This window comes from Pelodiscus sinensis, chromosome 6 (genome assembly GCF_049634645.1).
Source record: "Pelodiscus sinensis isolate JC-2024 chromosome 6, ASM4963464v1, whole genome shotgun sequence".
Classification (NCBI taxonomy): Eukaryota; Metazoa; Chordata; order Testudines; family Trionychidae; genus Pelodiscus; species Pelodiscus sinensis.
In genome coordinates this window covers 62,554,367-62,574,498 of record NC_134716.1, presented here as the reverse complement: position 1 = coordinate 62,574,498, position 20,132 = coordinate 62,554,367, and the positions used below count along the sequence as shown (strand labels likewise).

General features: G+C 40.2%; 1 long non-coding RNA gene across 1 annotated transcript in view; it reads right to left on the bottom strand.

Annotated features, from left to right (window-relative positions):
- LOC142829890 (uncharacterized) overlaps positions 1-13,570 on the bottom strand; it is a 90,736-nt gene extending 77,166 nt beyond the window's left edge. Inside the window, exon 1 of the long non-coding RNA XR_012904790.1 lies at positions 13,278-13,570. This is a non-coding gene — a long non-coding RNA (uncharacterized LOC142829890). The remainder of the gene's footprint in view (positions 1-13,277) is intronic.
- Positions 13,571-20,132: the final 6,562 nt, after the last annotated feature.

Below are 20,132 nucleotides of genomic sequence, written 5' to 3'. Positions count from 1 at the left end.
AAGGAGTTATTTCAAAATAACCCACCTTATTTTGAAATAATAAGCAGAGCATCCACACTGCCAAGCTTGTTGTTTTGAAATAACAGGCTGGTGATTTCAAAATCTGTACTCCTGCTTTCCTTGTGTAATAATGCTTATTTTGAAATAGTTATTTCAAAATAGCGTTAGTGTGGATGAACTGTGGCTGCTATTTTGAAATAACTACTCCCCAGAGTATTTTGAAGTAATTACTTCCCAGTGTTTCCTGGAACTCTGTCAAGGTAGCACATCCACAATAACGGAGCCTGCATTGGACTCATTTCGAGGCTTCACTGTAGTGTGGGCACACTAGTTCAACTGTGTAATTTCGGGAGTTATTTTTTCACATTCAGTTATTTTGAAATAACTTCCTACTGTAGATGTGCTTAAAGTGACTTTAAGAGGTCATGCATTCCAGTCCCTTGCACTCAGGGCAAGACTAACTATTATCTAGACCATTCTTGATGGGTGTTGGTCTAACTTGCCCTTAAAAGTCTCCAATGATGAAGATTCCACAACCAGATTGCACTAGACTGCCAGAAGACACTCTGGGGGTGAGTACCCCATTACAGTATCTTATAATCTTTATAAAATTTTAAACAAAAGGTGAAGATCCAGGAAGTGATTTCTCTTTCTTTTTACCTCTTAATGGTTTATTAAGAATGCTTGAAATTCAAAATAAAGCAAATTTTAAAGCTGTTATATTTGCTGATTTATTTCTGGGAAGATTTGACTCTGTACTAGTGACTTTAAATGTCTTTTGGGAACTTGAGCAGAACAGGACTTGTGCATGAATATCAAAAGGAAAATATACTCCATAATGTGAATTGACTATGACATTCAATATTATTGTTGTGCAAAGATTAGTCAAAGCTGAAGTCTTTCTTTAATTCATTTGGTGTTTTGGTGACCTTAGGACCCAAAGACTTCTTCTATAAGTTATTTTTTTTGTTGTTGTGTTGCCTGACCATTGCTGTTAAGTTTCTATGTCAGGTTATTTCTCACCTAGGACCAAACTTTAATGTGTTTTTGTGCAGTGAGCAACTAGTCACGCTTTCTAGTAACACTTAATCAGGTGGGCGTGTGAGCTCTGGCAAATAACAGAGGAAGACAAAGTATTTTCATGTTATTAAAAAGCCCTCTCTAGACAGAAATGGGTAGATTTAAATCTTTATATTCACTACTGACTCACTGGTAAAAGCAGAAGCAAAATCGGGGAACTTACCCCCACAAGCTGCACTTCAGAGCTTGAAAAGTATATAAAGAAGGTCGAAATTATGACTAATGTTGGTATGTCTCAATTTACAGTTTTCAGACTCAGAATAAAAGTAAATACAGACACTATGGCATTAAGAACCTGATTCTCCATGGTCTTCCATAGTCATTTATAGCTATGCAAAGTGGATGTATAATGCTGCCATTCTGACATGGTTATGTTTTTCACCCACTTGCACCAGAATAAGTGACTATATAAGGTGCCAGGAAACTGAGAATCAGGCCCCAAGAGTTTGGATTAATCTGTCTCCCACTGCATTATAACTCAATTCTGCTCCTATATATACCACTGCAAATCTGGAGTGAATTCCATAAAGTCAATGAGCAATCCTGTGGTACCTTAGGCATGTAAAATAGACTACACGACATAGTCAGTGAAGCGGGGATTTAAATATCCCTGGCTTTGTTAAAATAAAAATGGCCGTCATGCTATGCCGGCTCAGGTGATCGTCAGCACAGTGCATGAGTCAAGACGCAGATCGGTCGACAAGAGAAGCCTTTGTCAACCGCTCCCTTAAGCTTAGATAATGAGCTTTTGTGGGTAAAACCTACTTTGTCAGATGAGTTGGAGGGAAACTACAGAATCCAGGGTATATATAACAGAAAAAAGCAGTTACCTGTCAATTGTAGGACTGGTGTTAATAAAGCTAATTAAGTCAGGCTGGATGCGAAATGTGAATATAAAAGGTGGGGGAAATTGCATTTCCATATCAAATTCTATAAATGGGACACAACTGACATGTAACTACTTTTTTCTGTTGTATATATCCAGGATTCTGTAATTTCCACTCCAACTCATCTGACGAAGTGGATTTTACACACAAAAGCTATATATATATATATATATATTTGTTAGTTTCTAAGGGTATGTCTAGACTACAAGTCTCTTTTGAAAGAGACTTGTGGCTGTCTAAACGATCTCTTTTGAAAGAGGCTTTTTCGAAAGAGCTCTTTGGAAAAAAGCCTCTTTCAAAAGAGATAGTCTAGACAGCCACAAGACTTTTGAAAAAGTGATCCGCTTTTTTGAAAGAGAGCACCCTGGCAATCTGGGCACTCTCTTTTGAAAAGGCCCTGTTTGCATTCAAGAATGCCTTTTTTCGAAAGAGCTCTTTTGAAAAAAAAGCATTCTTCCTCATAAAAGCAGGTTTGCCACTGTTGAAAAAACAGCCACATTGTTTTGATTTAATTTTGAAAGAATGCAACAGCAGTCTAGACGCAGGTGAAGTTTTTTCGAAAAAGGGCCACTTTAAAAAAACCCTCTGTAGTCTAGATATAGCCTAAGGTGCCACAGGACTACTTGTTCATTTTTAAAGTTAGACTAACACATCTACCCCTTTAGTCCATAAAGCCTATGTAGTTTCTTAGGCTTTCCTTCATTAAGATGGCAGAGGTAAAACCTCTGTCTTCAAGTAAAAGCTGAGAAAATCCTGACCAAGATGGACATGATTTCTAAGGAGTGCACAGTTACTGCAGATTAAGGTGTAGGAGATTCCCTGTTTACAGATTATGAATTTAGTTAATGTTGAATGGAATAGCATAATAATGCAGTTCTCATGGGAATTAAACATTTTTGTCTCTACAGAAGGATTTTGCTTTAGAAATTATTATGAAGTCAGTTATTTTTCATTCCAGACTAAAAAAGAAGCAAAACTTAAACTGGCTTCTTAAACTAGCCTGCTCTGAAAATGAGGTAATCTCATTCAGCAAATAGAATCTAATTTTAGATGTATTTATTTTGCTTCATGTTGGAACACAGTAAATTGGCTTTATGTTCTGAGTAATGTTATTTTGTATTAATAAATGAATGCTATTATAGTCAGCTAGTAGTTACTCAGCAATAGAGACATTTCTCAGTGTCATTATGTTTGGATTTAGCTTTTGTGACCTTTATAGGCTATCTAACAGAGAGAGAAAGTGAGAGAGACATATCTTATTTTCCCAGACAATATACACAGTAAAGACAATCTGCAGAGAGCTATTGGTTTCATAGCATAAATCTTTTTTGCCTCGGCTAGGTTGGAAGTCCTCAGTAATTCATAGGAACAACCTTTAATTTACTATTTTCCCTGGACACCACTGAGGGCTGGTAGGAGGGAAAAGACCTCATTACAGAAAGTATCATTCCTCTACTGGAGAAGAAAGACGGGATGCAGAGGATGCCACGGATTGCTTATCACTATCCAGTTGCTTGTTATCATGAAAACTGAGCTTAAGTCCCTTTATGCATAATTGCCTGAGAAAATGACTAGGAGTTCCTTTAATTTTCTCCTAGGCTGAAAAGAGATTCAGAGGCACTGGTCAGATTCCTTGTCATGTCAGTAAGCTCTGCAAATTTAGTTATCCCCTGACATGAAAGGTGTCTCATCTTGTTCATGTCCTGTGGTCTCTATGTACTCTACAAAATGAATTTTTGGAGGTTGAAAGGTAGTGATGTGACAAAGGTAATTTAATGGACTTTGTCATATGTTTTATACTACTAGCTTTTATTTATTTATCCAAAATAACTGCCCAAGGGTATCTCTACACTACAGCATTATTTTGAAATAGTTATTTCGAAATAGCTTATTTCGAAATAATGTGTCTACACACAAAATGCATTTCAACATAGCTTTTTGCTATTTCAAAATAGCGTGTCCACACTGAATGGACTTTGAATCGCATTTAAGGATGGCTGGAACCAGGTCCGGCAGGGCATCAGGTCAGGAGTTACTTTGTATGGCTGCTGCCTGAGGCTATCCGAGGCCTGTGCTTAAAGGGACACCTCCACACCCCTGGACAGAGTCGGTTCTCAGTTTTCCCTGCTTGCTTGCCTACCTCGATGAGGGACAGCAAAGCATTTTGTTTCTGTGTGCTCTGGTTGCTCTCACTTGAGACACCACAGCACTCTGCAACATGGAGCCAGAGCTGCCCCTGGGCACTCTGGTGCTTCTCGTGGAGGTATAGCTGTGAGCCTGGCTACACTTTCTGCAGGCTTCCATCTGGAAGGTCCATCGGGGGGCTGTCAGTATCCAGGAGGCCCTGTGGGAGAGCTTCCACCCTGAGGAGCACTAAGAGCCTCCCTGGTCTGCCCCACTGGGGGCTTGAGCCTTATTCCTCCCTCACGTCCTTCCACTTACCCCTCCATAATCCCCCTTCCTGATGTCAAATAAAATACATGTATTTTCATGAACACAAACTCTCTTTATTTAACAAAACTGGGGAGGGGGGATGAAACTCTGGTGAGACTGGGGAAAGGAGGCAGGAGAGGGGAAGATAGAGGGTGAGAGAGGGGAGGGGAAAACCTGGGAGAAGGGAGCTGGAAGGGGATAGCAAGGGGAAGAAGTGGGAGGGGAAGCTCAGGGTTGGGGTCTCACCGGACAAACTTGATTTTCATGCAAACCTACTCCTGGGTTTGCATGTGGCCTTTGGTGGCAAAGAACGTGATTGCAGTGTGGACGTAATTCAAGTTTAGTCCATTTTCTGATAAAACTGTAGTGTACACACACCCTCAGTGTTTCACAATTACTTCCCCTTTACATTTTTTTTCTTCAAGTTACATCCCCCATATTTGCAGAAAATAGGTTTCAATTCAATTAGATTACTAATGACTTTTGCAGATAGTTTGGGACCTCTCTTTGGCATCTCTCATTGATGCCAATGGGAATTATTGGCCCAGCACTCTTCCCAATGCTGTCAATAGGAGCTTTTTGCTGTTTTGAGTTCAGTGGATGCGTGATTGGGCCTTGCACATTCGTATGCAAGCATATTGTCCTTTGTTGGCTATTGGCAGCTTACAAAGGACATATAAGGGTACTTCTTAGTTGAGAGCTAACAGAACCAATTCTGTAAGTCCATGGGTTTTTTTAAGCTCTTCTGCTCAGAGCAAGGTTATGTCCTGGAATTGCAAATGGGTGTATTCGTGGAGAGGTGGTAGCCTTTACATCATTTTAGGGTATGTCTACATAGTAGGGCTAAAATTGAATTAAGTGACACGCCTTCATCTACGTTCGTTGCGTAGCTGAAGTTGAAATAGTTTAACTTGGCTTCAGGCACTGTCTACACAGCAGGTAGTCAAAGGAAGAACAGTCTTCCTTTGACTTCCCTTGCTCTTTGTGAAATGAGGGTTAGCATGAGTCAGAGTAAGAAGTTCTCCAGCTCAATATTATTTCAAAATAAAGGCTTGTAGTGTAGACATGCTCTTTGTTATTTCTAAATAACATCACTTATTTGGAAATAATGCTGCTGTGCAGATGTACCCTAAGAGTGAATCCCTGTTATGTAGCAGATCTTGATTTTTTTTTTCCTGGTTGATTCCAGGGAAGAAAATCCTTGCTTTCACATAGAAGGTAATATCTGAAAACTGAACATTTTTCTGAAAATGTTGATTAAATTGAGTACTTTTTGGAATTAAACTCAAAAGTGTCTTCTCTTTGAACTTCTTTCAAAGTGTCTAATTCTTTTCTGTCCTTTTGTGTGACTAGTGAAGTCACATTAGATGACCAAATTCAAAAAGTGACTAAGGCTCCAATTCTTTCCATCAGAAGATAGTTTACTCTATTTAAAAGGAATTCTTCGTTAGCCATCTCTAGCCACTTGAATGACACTCTACACTGCTTAAAGAATACCAAGTGACTACAACGTATCTGGGAATTTGGCCTTGAACATATAAATATATCTTACATAAAAATAATTTTCCATAACAATAAAATTGTAACACAAAACAATTAGAAACCATGGACTACATTCAAGTGGATACGATCACATGGACATGGCATGTGAATCAGCGAGTAGAAAGTTCATGTATAGGCAGTCCCCGGGTTACGTACAAGATAGGGACTGTAGGTTTCTTCTTAAGTTGAATCTGTATGTAAGTCGGAACTGGCGTCCAGATTCAGCCGCTGCTGAAACTGATCAGTTTCAACAGTGGCTGAATCTGGATGACAGATCTGACTTACATACAGATTCCACTTAAGAACCCCAGGCATCCCCAAGTCAGCTGCTGCTGAAACTGATCAGCGGCTGATTCCAGGAAGCCCGGGGCAGAGGCTTCCTGGAATCAGCCGCTGGTCAGTTTCAGCAGCGGCTGACTTGGGGACGCCTGGGGCAGAGCAGCTGAGGTGCTGCTGGGTTGGTCCAGTAGCGCCGTCACTCCTCAGAGCTACTGGACCAACCCAGCAGCACCTCAGCTGCTCTGCCCCAGACGTCCTGATTCAGCCGCTGCTGAAACTGACCAGCAGTGGCTGAATCAGGACGCCTGGGGCGGAGCAGCTGGGGTGCTGCCGGGTTGGTCCAGTAGCGCCCAGAGTGGCTGTCCTGCTGCCCTCGGGCTCCGCGGCTTTGCTCTGCTTTGCTCCCCCTCTCCCTGGTCTGCAGACCAGGGGGACTGGGAGCAAAGCGGCGGAACACGCGGGCAGCGGACAGCCCAGACACTTATGTCGGATCCGCGTAACTCGGGGACTGCCTGTACAGTAGTGGTTATATTCAATCACATGAATAACAATAAATCTATCAGTGGCATTGATAAGGGATTTTATGACACAAACTTTGCCCCACTTCAGCAATACCTAATCTTTGAGGCTCTAGAGATTGGAGAGTGAATCATCTTGACACCTTAATCTGTACATAATCAACTCAAAATAGAAAATTTCTACAGTATGTGAGCAACAACTTCAGGTTCTCACTCGGTTTTTATTCTGGCAAACTCCCACTGACATCATCCTGTATTAAATTAGGAAATATAATTTTTTAAAGTGCAAGACGGAGTCACAGCGCGATGTCCTTGCTCAGTATTTAGGTGAATTCCTCAGATTCTACATCTGTGATGATTAACTGAGGACTATGTTCTGTCTTACTCATATGGAGAAGCTTACTTGGTAAGTAGTCCCATAGACATGATGTCTGACTAACATTTTCCATTGTTCATTGCCCAATAGCCATGGGATTACTTAGAAACTAAGGCACTGTTGCACATAAGTATGGGTATCAAGATCTGCCTCTGAATTTTTAGTCTTGTTTTTGGTTCTTTAAAGAAACTGGGGAATGATATGTTATAACATTCTGTAAAAAGTTGGTATAATATTTTACAAAATACTGCATACTATAATTCCCTTCCTATAATGCATCAAGGTCAAATGCAGCCTCTTTCTGTTCCTCTTACTGATGTGCCAGGTCTAAGTGATTAGTAATCTTGCATTGCTATCCAGCGGGATCTTGGCACATAGAATATATATAATTTGTTACTAGGGCTTCAAGCTGCCCATGCAATTTGTACTTCACTGTGCTGGGGAGTGAAACAAGTCTATTTCTTGTAATTGCATTTGTGTTGTTGATATTTTTGGTTACATTTTTGTAACAATTGGACATGTAGTTGGACCAGGTATATCAATGGCATGTTTAATTTCTCAATGTTATATAACTGTGAAGTAACATTGTTAAAAAAAATCCTTTTATGTTAATGTGTTTACACAAATGTGTAGCATTAAAACTGTTTTTGAGTTTTATTTTTTTTCACTTCCTACTTTTATGTATGTAAAATCCTAATACTTTTTTGTTTCTGATGTACATTTTTACTATTACTACATATGGATAAACAATAGAGTAAATCTTTATAATCAGTCATTTCAGCCTTTGCTGCCTTATTAATATATTGCATAGTATAAATGTAAGCTGACATTTTAAAATGTAAAATCCTAACAATTACAATGCAAATACATCTGTTTAGGAAAATGCCATTCATTTGCATCTGGCATGAAACCACTATACCATCCAGTCTCTGCTTTCATTTATTATTATTAGAATGTATTTATTTTTATGTGCCAAGAGGCCACGTATCAATCAAGGTGCTGCTGTGTTAGCCACAGTACAAACACACAATAAGAAACATTCCCTTCTTCAATAGGTTCAAATCTAAACAGAGAAGACAGAGGGTGGAAGCAAGGAAGCATTATCCCCATTTCGCAAATTGAGAGGTGAGGCACAAAGAGATTGACATTGAACAAGGGAATTAACAATTGAGCCCTTACTTCTGGCAGAATTCTGCACCACTGCACAAATAGAAGACATTGCTGGGGGAGAGGAGAGGGAGCTGTAGAGTTCCTGGCAGCTGCAATTCCTGGCATACCCTGAGGATAGAGATGGCAAGCAGAAACACTCCATGCAAGCCTGGGACTCAACATCAAGCTGTTTCTCCCTCTAGACCTCAGGGCTTTGTGGAGAAGGAGATGCCAGTGTCTGGGCTGGGGCATTGCCCTACAACTGGGCTCTGGGGGGAGGGAATGTAAGTATTTGGGATTGGGGAAGTGCCCCACAGATGAGCTTCTCAAAGGACAGAAGTGGGCAAAGAAACAGACCTTGTTTGTCAGTTTTTTTTAATTTCTCTACTCCTGGGAGTTTTTTGTTATTGTTTGTATTGTTACAGACATACCTACTGACAGGTACTTTGAAATAAATTACCACCAAAAAAAATGAAACTGGCATGATTACTTAGTGTTATTTTGACAAATAAAATATTCAGAATTTTAAAATATTGTGCCCAGAATTTTTAATTTTTGGTACAGAATTCTCCCAGGAATATCTGACCAATTTTGCTTCATTTCAGCTCTTTAGCCCTATGATCATCCGTCCCCTCATGCTTTATGATGTCACCAAAATCTACTTCATGGATTTATAGCAGCCTCTGACACACATGTCTTTTATAGTTAAAACACGTACATGCATATATTAGTGCAGTTATACATTTGCCTGCTGCCAGAAACTGTATATGTTCTGACAGGAATTTTCTATGGAACATCTATTCAAATGAATACTGTTATAGCTCATTTTACACTGCATTTTTTACACTGAAAGCACCTATTTTTATCTCATAATATGTAATGCTGCAGCCTTCAGTTGCCCTTTGCTGCTCTAGTTCTAAAGGCCTCTGGAAAAAAAAATGAAAACCCCCATAAGCACCATAAGCATATCTGTCAAGCAGAGGAATCTGACATATTTAGTCTGAGGTGAGGAGCCTGGTCTTCTAGACAAATGATTTAGTTACATATTGTTCCTGCTGTTTTCCTACGATTTAATTTGATTCTTCTGACAGATCATACTTTGGTAAGTGAAACTTGATGCTGGCATCTTTGACAGTAATATAGCTAGCACAGGCTCAATTCAGGGTAAAATTCGTTGTCACCATGCCACTTCAATTGTAACAGCCTGCTTTTTCAGATTTTAGAATCTAGTAATGGTCATTAGTGACAGTTACTTGAAAATCATTACCATCTGACAGATGTTCAATGGCCTATTTGAAATAAGTTGATGGTCTGTGTTTATATTGCAATTGGTACCCTGCTGGCATTCCAGTTGGCTGTCTCACCAAAGAGGCTTTGAATGAGGGGTTGAATGTGTATGGAGGCTTTTGCTCTGAAAGGTAATCTTACTTGATCAAGCCTGAAGAAAATTGTTGGAGTGAAGTATGGAAAACCTTGCACTGTCACTGATATTTGGGATCACTGAAAATATTAGCATCAATGGGGTATGAGACGATTGGAAGAATGATCCATCTCACTAAAGAACATCAGAATGTATAGTTGTTTCATTTAGCTTAGAGTTTGGTTTAAGTCTTGTAAATAGACTCATTTATAGCATGAACTTTCTATTTTTTTGTATTTTTTGTTTTTTTTTTGTATTTGAACCAGTTTAGAGGAGATGAAATGTTTCAGTTCTAGCAGGCTGTGTTATTGAGATTATTTCCAGACTTCAGTCTCTCATAGTTTTCATTTCATTTCAGGGTTTGGGTTTTTTGTTTGTTTGTTTGTTTTAATGATTGAAGAGGGGCAGCTATTCCAAGAGAGGAGTTCAGGTTGTAAAACCATCATAGTTTTTGATGCCACAGAGCTAATTTAAGTATAATGCAGCCTTGATTTTTTTTCCTGGAAATTATAGCTGACATGGAATACTTTTGGATGGTCGAGGCTTCAGGTAATTGAGGGAATTTTCAATGCATTAAGATACAGAAGGGACAAATTAGTTTGGATAACTTAATATTGGGTAATCAAGACTGCAGCAAAAATAGTCAAAACAGATAATCAGGTGTTTTCTATTGAGGAGAGAGGCAGCATATCATGTTTTATTGGTGTTTTTAGGTAACAAAACAGGTGATGGTGGGGAAATTGCTGCAGCTTCCTGAAAATCATTAAATGTTATTGCCTTGATCTACACGAGGACCTTAGTCCAAAATAACTACTCCACGTTCAAATTTGTAAGTGGTGCATCCACACTACCAATCCTGTTATTCCAAAATAAGGGACCACGGAATTCGAGCTATGCACTCCTGCTTTTCATGAGGAATAATGCTAATTCCAAACTTGTAAGTCCAAAATATGTTTGTGCGGATGCTCCAGTCATGCAAATTTGAACTAACTGGCATTTAGGAGGCCTATTGCAGCAACCCAGAGTGCTTCTTGGGGATCCGAGTCCACGGTAGTGCATCCACATTAGCGGAACCTGCCTTGGATTCGATTCGATTCTTCCCCATAGTGAGGATACGGAACTTGTAAAATTGGGAATCATAAGTTGAATTTAGTTCATTTGAAATAATTTCCTAGTGTAGACATGGCTATCCTGTCTATAACTCATGTGTGTGAGAGAGTGAGTGTTCAATATGCATTAAAGAAGGCACTACTCACAAAAATTGGGTGTCATATACTTTGTACTTTAAACCACTAGAATCCATAATGTATTTTTAAAACTAGCATGGCTTTTATATGGCAAGCCAAAAACAAAACAAGAAATACCCATTTCAATCAAAGAAGTCGGTTGGTAAACATATGTTATATCAATGGATTTGAATCTCTAGACCAGGGATCTCAAACTCCTGGCCCATGGGTCAATCCCAGCCTGAGGGTACGTCTAGACTACAAGCCTTTTTCGAAAGAGAGCGTCTAGACTACAAGCAAATTTTTCAAAAAAGCGAGCAACTTTTTCAAAAGAGAGAGTCAAGACTCTCTCTTTTGAAAAAACAGTTTGCATTCAATAGTGCCTTTTTTTGAAAAAGTACTTTCGAAAAAAGTCATTATTCCTTGTAAAATGAGGTTTACCACCATCGAAAAAGCTGCCGCATTCTTTCGATTTACTTTCGAAAGAATGCAGCTGCAGTTTAGATGCAGGTGAAGTTTTTTCGAAAAAAGGCTACTTTTTTTGAAAACACCCTGTATTCTAGACATACATACTCTGAGGGTATGTCTACACTACCACCCTAGTTCGAACTAGGGTGGTAATGTAGTCAACCGGAGTTGCAAATGAAGCCCGGGATTTGAATTTCCCCGGCTTCATTTGCATATTGCTGGGTGCCGCCATTTTTAAATGTCCACTAGTGCGGACTCCGTGCCCCGCGGCTACACGTGGCACGAACTAGGTAGTTCGGACTAGGCTTCCTATTCCGAACTACCGGTACTCCTTGTCCCACATTCCACGAGGAGTAACAGTAGTTCGGAATAGGAAGCCTAGTCTGAACTACCTAGTTCATGCTGCGTGTAGCCGCGGGGCATGGAGTCCCAACTAGCGGACATTTAAAAATGGCGGCACCCAGCAATATGCAAATGAAGCCCGGGAAATTCAAATCCCGGACTTCATTTGCATTACAATAATGCACAATTTTTGTCAGTAGATTCAGAAACTGACAACGTATGCCTCCAGTTGTCACATGCCTGTTAAATGGCTTCAGTGTCACTTACTGGCTCTTTCGCAAGTTCAGTGTTATTCTAATAGATCTGGAAAGTTAGAAGGCTTTTCACTTTAAAGTTCTTCACTTTAAAGTTCCTCCCTGCCCCACCATAGGACAGCCTGATGAGGGAACCTGCAGGAATTGTCAGTATAGGGATAGGAAGAGATGAGAGGTTGGGCAGTAAGACCCAGGGGAGGCAATGCCTTCCCTTGCTTCTTAAACCTGCAGCCCATGTTTCTATATCATCTAAAGCCTGCCCTACAGTTTGCTAACTTTGAATCTGAGGTTGGTGTCCTACCCGCTTAAGCAGATAGCAAAGCTAGTGTTCCTGATGAGACTCATTGACAAGGTAGCACTTCCCTTTTCCAGTTCACCTGACAGCATTAGGAGTGTGATTCTAACTTGGTAAACTGAAAAGAAAGTTGGAGAGATTCTGAAAGCCATCATCTAGATCTAATAGTGAGGGAGAACCCCATTCACAGAGTGTTCATACTGCTCCTTCTTTAATATACTGATTCCCAGATGGTATGAACTATCATGCTAGAAAGAATGGTGGGGAACAGAAAAATGCCTGAAACAGGGTGGAGAGTGATGGTGGGGAGGAGGGGAACATGTTTTAAAACAGATAGGAAAAAGCAAACTGGTGTGTGTGTGTGTGTGTGTATGTGTGTGTTCTCTAGCCTTCCAAAGATATACATTGTCGCAACTTGGTTTGGTGATGTGATGGGAGCCCCCAGGGGTTAAAGCTGACAAACCAGTGAAAACTACTGGATGATGGTGAAACAAATGATTTTTTTTATTAAACAGAATGGTTCTTTTATCAAAAATCAAGTGACTTTTAAATGAATTTTAAAACAAGCAATTGCCTAATGCTTTTATAGGAGGGGAAAACTGAACCAAACTGCACTTAACTGATTACAAACTTTGTGATTATAATTCGATTATATTAAATCACTATCTCTAATTCGCTTAAGGCAGCGCAGCATGCAAGCAAAAAATATAAAAACAAAGCCAATATAATGATAATAAAAACTCAGTCCACAGCCAGCCCCTCTATGGTTATTTTAGGGCAGCTGGTGGAGTTAGTCATTAATCTACCTCTACAACTTAACAACTCCTAGGTTTCTATTTGTAAAACTTATACTTGGCCTTAATACAATACCACTACACTACACAAGATTATACAATTTACACCCTGTGGTTAATAGAACTCAGTTACACTCTACAGAATTACACAATGAAATTAACACGATTCAACTATTAACTAAACCAATGACTAGTATATTTAAGAAATACTTACAAATCCAGCAACGATAACAGTGTAAAGACACACTAGAACTCGGAGCATGCTCAGAACTCGCGAACCCCTATCTTTGACTCGAAGGGTGAGGAGGCAGCCTCAGGGTGATCAATCCTTCAGCTGGGCAAAAAGACACGTGCCCTCAATACACGGAACCTCGCTGAACAAAGGGGTCGAGGATCTTTTACAACATAACCTGATATCCGGTACCTTATTAGGGTCTGTTCCCTGGCCGGGCCTGATAGGCTGGTAATGAGGTAATGTGCAATATTGCCCTATAGGATTTTTCATGATGCCCGCCTAATGGCTTCATGGACAGTGCCGCATGCGGGCATGGTCAGTGTGTATGGCAGTTACGTCTTATCTCCCTATGCCTACCTCCCTACCTTCAAGGACTGGTCAAGAAAGTCTTATTTATGTCTTGTAGCTGTGCGCTATCTTTTCATGCTCACCTCCCTGTTCTTAGATGCCTACAAGGTTAAATTCCGTTCACAGAAAGCTGCATTGTGCGCTTACAAGTTATGCTTTCTCAGTGTGTGTCTGCGGCCTACATTTTCTCTGAGGGGTCTTTGTGTGGCAGAATGGGCAATGCGCGCGCAAGGTCGTGGTCAAAAGGACCTGCTCTGCGACATGCATCAGTTCTCCAATGGGAAAATCTCTACTCTCCCAGGTTTCTGTCATCTTTGGTAGCTGTAATCAACTTCTTTCTGCCTTTCCCATACCCCAGTTTTCAGAATCTTATGAAGGATCCTGCTCTGCCCAGCTATGATTCCCTTCCCCCCACATGCATGCGCTCATGCTCTGTCTTGCTTGGAACTGAGGGCCTGTGACTACTGTACTAGGCCACCCTGTTTCAAGCATTGTCAGCATCTCCACAATGAATTCTCACATGCTCTCTGGGCTTAGTCTGCCACTCCAGTAGCCTCTGCTTTGCAGCCAACATTCAATGGCGATATAGTAGCCAAACAAAGAGCCAACCCTAGGGTAATACCATTGGGTCCTAATGTCCACTTCTTATCGCTCTTTGGTGGCTCTGCTTCCTTCAGAGAGGAACTAGTTAACTTAAAGGTGAAAAAGCCTGCCCAGACCTATTAGCAGGAAACTGAACCAGTGAAAGAGCCATTCAAGTCGCAGTGAAGCCATTTAACAGGCATTTGCCAACACAGGTGTATATTGCCAGTTTCTGAATTTACTGTGTTATTCAACAGGACCTTAGTTTAAATTTTGCTTTAAAAATATTTCATTAGCGTGTTGCTGGAGATTATAAAATCACATCTCTAAAATTCCCTTCTTCCCTTTCTTGGCTGTTGTGCGGCACAGGGGCACCACTGCCAAGGGGGCGAAGGGGGCAAATGCCCCAGGGCCCAGTGATACAAAAGCGTCCAGAGCTCCTGGCTACGGCCACTGCTGCAATAGCAATGGAGGTGGCTGGAGCCCCAGGCCCTTTAAATACCTGGCCAAGTGCCATGTAGTGCTCTCCAGGCAGTACTGAGGGCTGGTGGGGGAGGGAGGGAGGAGGCACTGCACACACTGTGCAACACAGAGGGCTGCCCTTCTTAGTTCCAGTGCCCACCCTTGCATTTTCTGGAGTGCAAAACAGCTCCCCATCCCACCCCTCCTTACCAAGAGGCCTGGCGAGGCTGTCAGCCCCACTGTTGTTAGTATTGCATAGGGCCCCATAAATCCTAAGGATGACCCTGCCTGTGACCTTCACAACTTTCTTGCTTGACCTGATAAAGCAAGCTCTGACTGTAGTTCTATATTTGATATAAAACTGAAGATCAGTCTCTAATCTACTGACTGTATCTTATAAAGAACTCAAAAGAACAAATGTACTAACACAGGCATTGTGTTTTCATGTGCAGCAGAATGCACAAATGTTAGTGCAGCACATAATGAAGTGGATGGGGTTAGATTTAAAAGAAACCCATCTATCTTCTGCTAGTTACCATCTGGAGAAAATGGAGAATGTTTCTTGATTGAAACCTTATCACTTCTACTCCACTAGCACTGATATACAATTTTACCATTATAATGAAGTCCTGGTTATTAAAACATATTCTTTCATGCTCACTCATGCATTTTTGTACTGCATATTTCTAAGCTGCTACAATCGCTGACTCTGAAAATAGAACCTGATTATAGACATCATCTTTAGAGAGGCGAGACATGGTCCTGCTCATGCACTGAAGGAAGCAGATATGCCACAAACTAGGTGCATACTGGGAATTTGCTTACTTGCAATCAAAAGTCATGGCTGAAAACCTAACATGCTTATACATGAAGAAGTATAAGCCAAAAACTATATGTAAAAGCAACACTTCACTTTTATTTGGCTTTACAAGAATCTTTTTTAAACCAGAGAGTGCTGATGTTTTAAAAAAATGCTTGAATCTGATCAAGGGCACAATTTTGACCACATTGGGGGGGGGGGGGGGGGGAGGAAGCAGCTGTGTGCTCCCTGACAGGGCTAGCTTTTCATCCTGTTCCCAGGTCATTAAGGGAGTGAGGCGGGGCGGGGGGTGGGGAAGGGAGGAGGGAGAAGTGCCTGCATTCCATGCTTTCCTCTCACACCTCGCTGGTGAGTTCCGTTCACCAGCCAGGTATGAAAGGAATGCAGGCACTTCCCTCCCTCATTCCCTTAGCATCCGGGAAACGGGATGAAAAGCTAGGCACATCCCGGAGTGCAGAGCTGCTGCCCCCTTCCATACAGTTGAAATGGTGCCCTTGTGTCTGATAAGAAGATGCTTGCAACAATAATACTAGTAATTAATAATCCCTTCTCCAGAACTACAAGGCCAAATTCCACTTCAATAGTAATTTATTATAAAATGCCCCCTTTTCTCATCCTTTCCTCCCTCATAATAAATTACCTCTGAAAATACCCATTGGTATAAAATCTGACTGATTATTTTTGAGGATGAGGATTTTTTGTTTCCTCACAGCACACTCTAGGTAGCCTGACTCCACTGCAGGAGCTTCTACTTCTGTGGGAGAGTCTGGTCATTCTAGTTCAAAAATCTCAACTGTTCCAGAGAATGTGGCAGCTTTAAGCCACCATCGGCAGCTCCTTTCTTCTAGGTCTCAATGCTGCACTTTTCTTGAGGCAGCTCAGCTCTACAGCGTGACTCTCCCTTCTCCCTGGCTCCAGTTTGGACACCAGTCAGGTCCCTTCTGCCTGGCACCATGAACGAGTTCAGGAGCATGCAAAGTAAGCCATTTGGCTCCTTGCCATGGAGGAAGATGACTAGCAAAAAGGATCCCACTGTTGCTGGCACTAGAGGCGCTACACCATCACTTGGTAACTATGAGAGAACTTCAGAAAACCTTTGATGGAGGCAGCCCAAGAAGTTTAGTGATTATTTCAAGGCCACATTACAAATCAGTAGCAGAGATGGGGACAGAACTTAGGATACTTGACTCTGCGGTAACCACTGGCCCACATTTCCCCAAACTACTAGGTAGTGTAACATTTTTGTCCACATATGGGAAGGAGTTGTTTAAAAAAACAGCCATCCTTCAGCGTTCTGTATCAAGATGCTGGTTTAGTTTAAAGGAACTCTCTGATTTCACAACAATAACCTTTCAGTACCAGTCAAAGGGTAATTAACGATGTCTCTAAATTTAGACAACAATTCAAACATCAGTGGTTGGATATTTAGAATATATTTCATTGCTCCCATTGTTGTACACACACACACACACACACACACACACACACACACACTGTTGAAAGTATACACCTCAGTTTTTAACAGCAGCTACTGTCTATGCTATGCTTCATTGCTTTCATCCTAGCATCTAAATATATTAACACTCACAAATGCAACTCACAAGATACTTCTTTGGCCCCTCTCCAAATTTCAGCCTATTTTGATGCTAATCATCATGAAGTCTCCAGCAGTCTGGAGAAATCAACATACTTTATTAACCTTTTTAGAAAGTAAGTCTTCTCTAGGGACATACTATTTAAAACATAAAGATTCCTTGACGCAAGTGAGGGACCAAAGTTGTATTGCTGGCCTTATATATATTGAAATTGAAATATATTTTTAGGTGTTTACAGAATATCCTTGGATAAAAACCACATGTAAGATTGATCTCCAGTTATGTAGTTTCCTAAAGAGAAATCACTAATGGTCCCTTTTGTGCATGTAGCACTGAAGTTTTGCTTTTAGGAGATCTGGTAAGGGGAATGGTAGGTCTTCATAGATTTCTAGCATCAGGTAGCATAAGAAAGATTAATATAATTTCACTGATATTTCTGTAGTTATCCTCTCCACCCATACTTAGGCAGCACACATACATAGTGAAAACACATAGGATTATTCCATGTTTCATAACTTCAAATGTTAATGTAAACCAGGAGTTGTTAGTGAGAATTCCAGCAATGCTGAAGTCTCTCAATAACCTACTCTTTCCCCATCAGTATAGCCTAGCATTGAGACTTTCTTGCAGAGATACATGGGGAACAACCATAGCCCACCTGACAAGGAAGCTGTTGAGAGACATTGCCTGGAGAGGATGCTTCTCCAGAGTGTCATGTCCTCAATTCACTGACACAGGAGGGGGACAACTGTGTTTTGAGTCTTAATCCCTCTCTTGTACAAAACGTTTATCATCTGTCTCACAGCATCTCCGCTATGTTGATATTACCATCTTTCTAACACAGCATTGCAAAATAGTTACAATAAAATTAAGACACTTTAAAATCTGTATTTTTCAGATTTCATGTTTTATGCAAAATGTTGCTGTTTTTGCACACACATACACAAACACCTAAATGTTGAAATTTGTTCTTTTCAACATTTCACTTGCACAAAGAGTAATTTTTGTGTCTAAATATGTAAAAAAATGAATATTCTGTGTGGATGAGCTCATTAAATAAAAGTCTTAACAAAAGCAGTTTTGTAGGCACAAAAATCACCCATCTAAAATGGCAAATTTTATGCCCTTTTTCAATCTTACCATTCTTCTCCTGGAGTCATCCATGTAATGGTAAATCTGTCAGTGAGTAACAGGCCTGGTCAGACTTGTTAGGCTAGTAATTCCCCACAGTGCACTGGTCTACTGGCCAAATGCTGGAATGGTGCTGGTACAGGTGGGGAAGTTGGGAAGTGCACATCTAAATCTGATACTCTGCTATAACTGTGAATCATGAGTGTACCATTTACAGCAGGTTAGAAATGAGGATTCCAATGTGCAGATCTGCTTACATTATGTTGCTTACTTGAACTCGTAATTTGGTATCACCCCATATAGGGAAGAGTTGAAACTCATCTAATATTTTTTTCAGAGCACCACATCCTTGTAACAGGCCTAACCCATCAGCTATTATGGGTTTCTGTGGGAGTTTTGTCTACATGGGGAGCATAGGATCAAGGCCCATAGACATTTGTGTTTCTTCTCTTCCCTCCTCCCTCCCTCCCCCCGAATTGGCTGGTCAATAAGGCTATGTCTAGACTATGTTCCACTTCTTCTTCCAATCTCACTTTTGAAAGTGAAAGTAGCCTGGATGCGTTTTTTTTTTAAACCCTTTTTCAAAAAAACTGGTCTTCCTTAAAAAAAGAGGTTTACACCGTTTTTTCAAAAAAGGGTTCACCTTATACATTCTGCAGTCACTTGATTGTTTTTCATCTCTAACCCTATGCAGCTTTTTTTAAAATTGGTTAGCCTAGTGGGGTAGCATAACCATAAATGTGGCCAGGCTAGTCTTTCAGGATTCCAAAGCTATAAAGGATTCTATTTTATCATCATCACCATTCTTTATCATCAAAGAATCTGGAGATGTCTTTGTTAATTAATTCTATCTGGTTCATATGGACTGATAGTGGAAGGCATTTGCACAGATATAGGATTCTTGGAAGAATGTTAATAAATGTATGGATTTTTCTATTTTATCTGGAAAGAAAAAGGCATAACATCCCATTATTTAAAACATCTAATTTTTTGGAATGATTTGGTATAAGTTTCTCTAAATGAACCTTTTAAATTAGATGTTGTGTGCACGCTAAGTACCTGAATCTCTTAGCTCCAATTACATTTTTTCATAGGTGAACATTACGCATAATCATGCAGAAGCAGCAGAAATGCAATGTAACTACTTCAATGGTAGAAGAGGGCAGCTGGGAAAGGGTAAGCATGTATACTTTGTACGATCATAAAAAGACTAATGTATATTTGACTAACAATTCATTACAGTCTTAACATATTTAAACATTATATTTTAATATAATTAAAATAAAAGGGGGAAAATTTATATACAGAGTCGATTTATGGTTCAATAGCTGTTTTTTAAGTTATTCATCATATTACAAATACTATTTACAGTGGTTGTCTAGTTACAATGTGTTTTTGTGGGCATTAAAGGTTTGTTTTGTTAAGAAAGTGCATAGTGGGTTCTTGGAAATTGACTTTGAATTATTACCATCCATTTAGCAGAGTTTTGCATATAACAAGCCCTGAGGTTTAACTCTGCATAGTGCTTTTTGAAAAATCCTGAAAAAGGCAGAACTCTGTGCTGTGCTTTATAGAAGAATGAAGCTGAGGTGCAGGAAGAAGTAGAGGGCACAGTTATACAGACTATTTCTGGAGCCCTCCTGTCCCAATTACAACTATTTTCTCTTCCGTAGATGTAACTGTGGCACCCATCAGCGTGTATATCCGAATGCAATTTTTATCTCTCTCTATATATATTACTCTCTCCTCCTTCATAAAAAATAAATAGGATTTTTATTACTGAGCTAGTCTGCTGCCTGCAAACATAAATAATTATTACCAAGAAATGTAGTTTGTCCTGTATATAGTATTAATTGCAGACTGATTTATGAGAGAAATGGACATGTGGAATTGAAG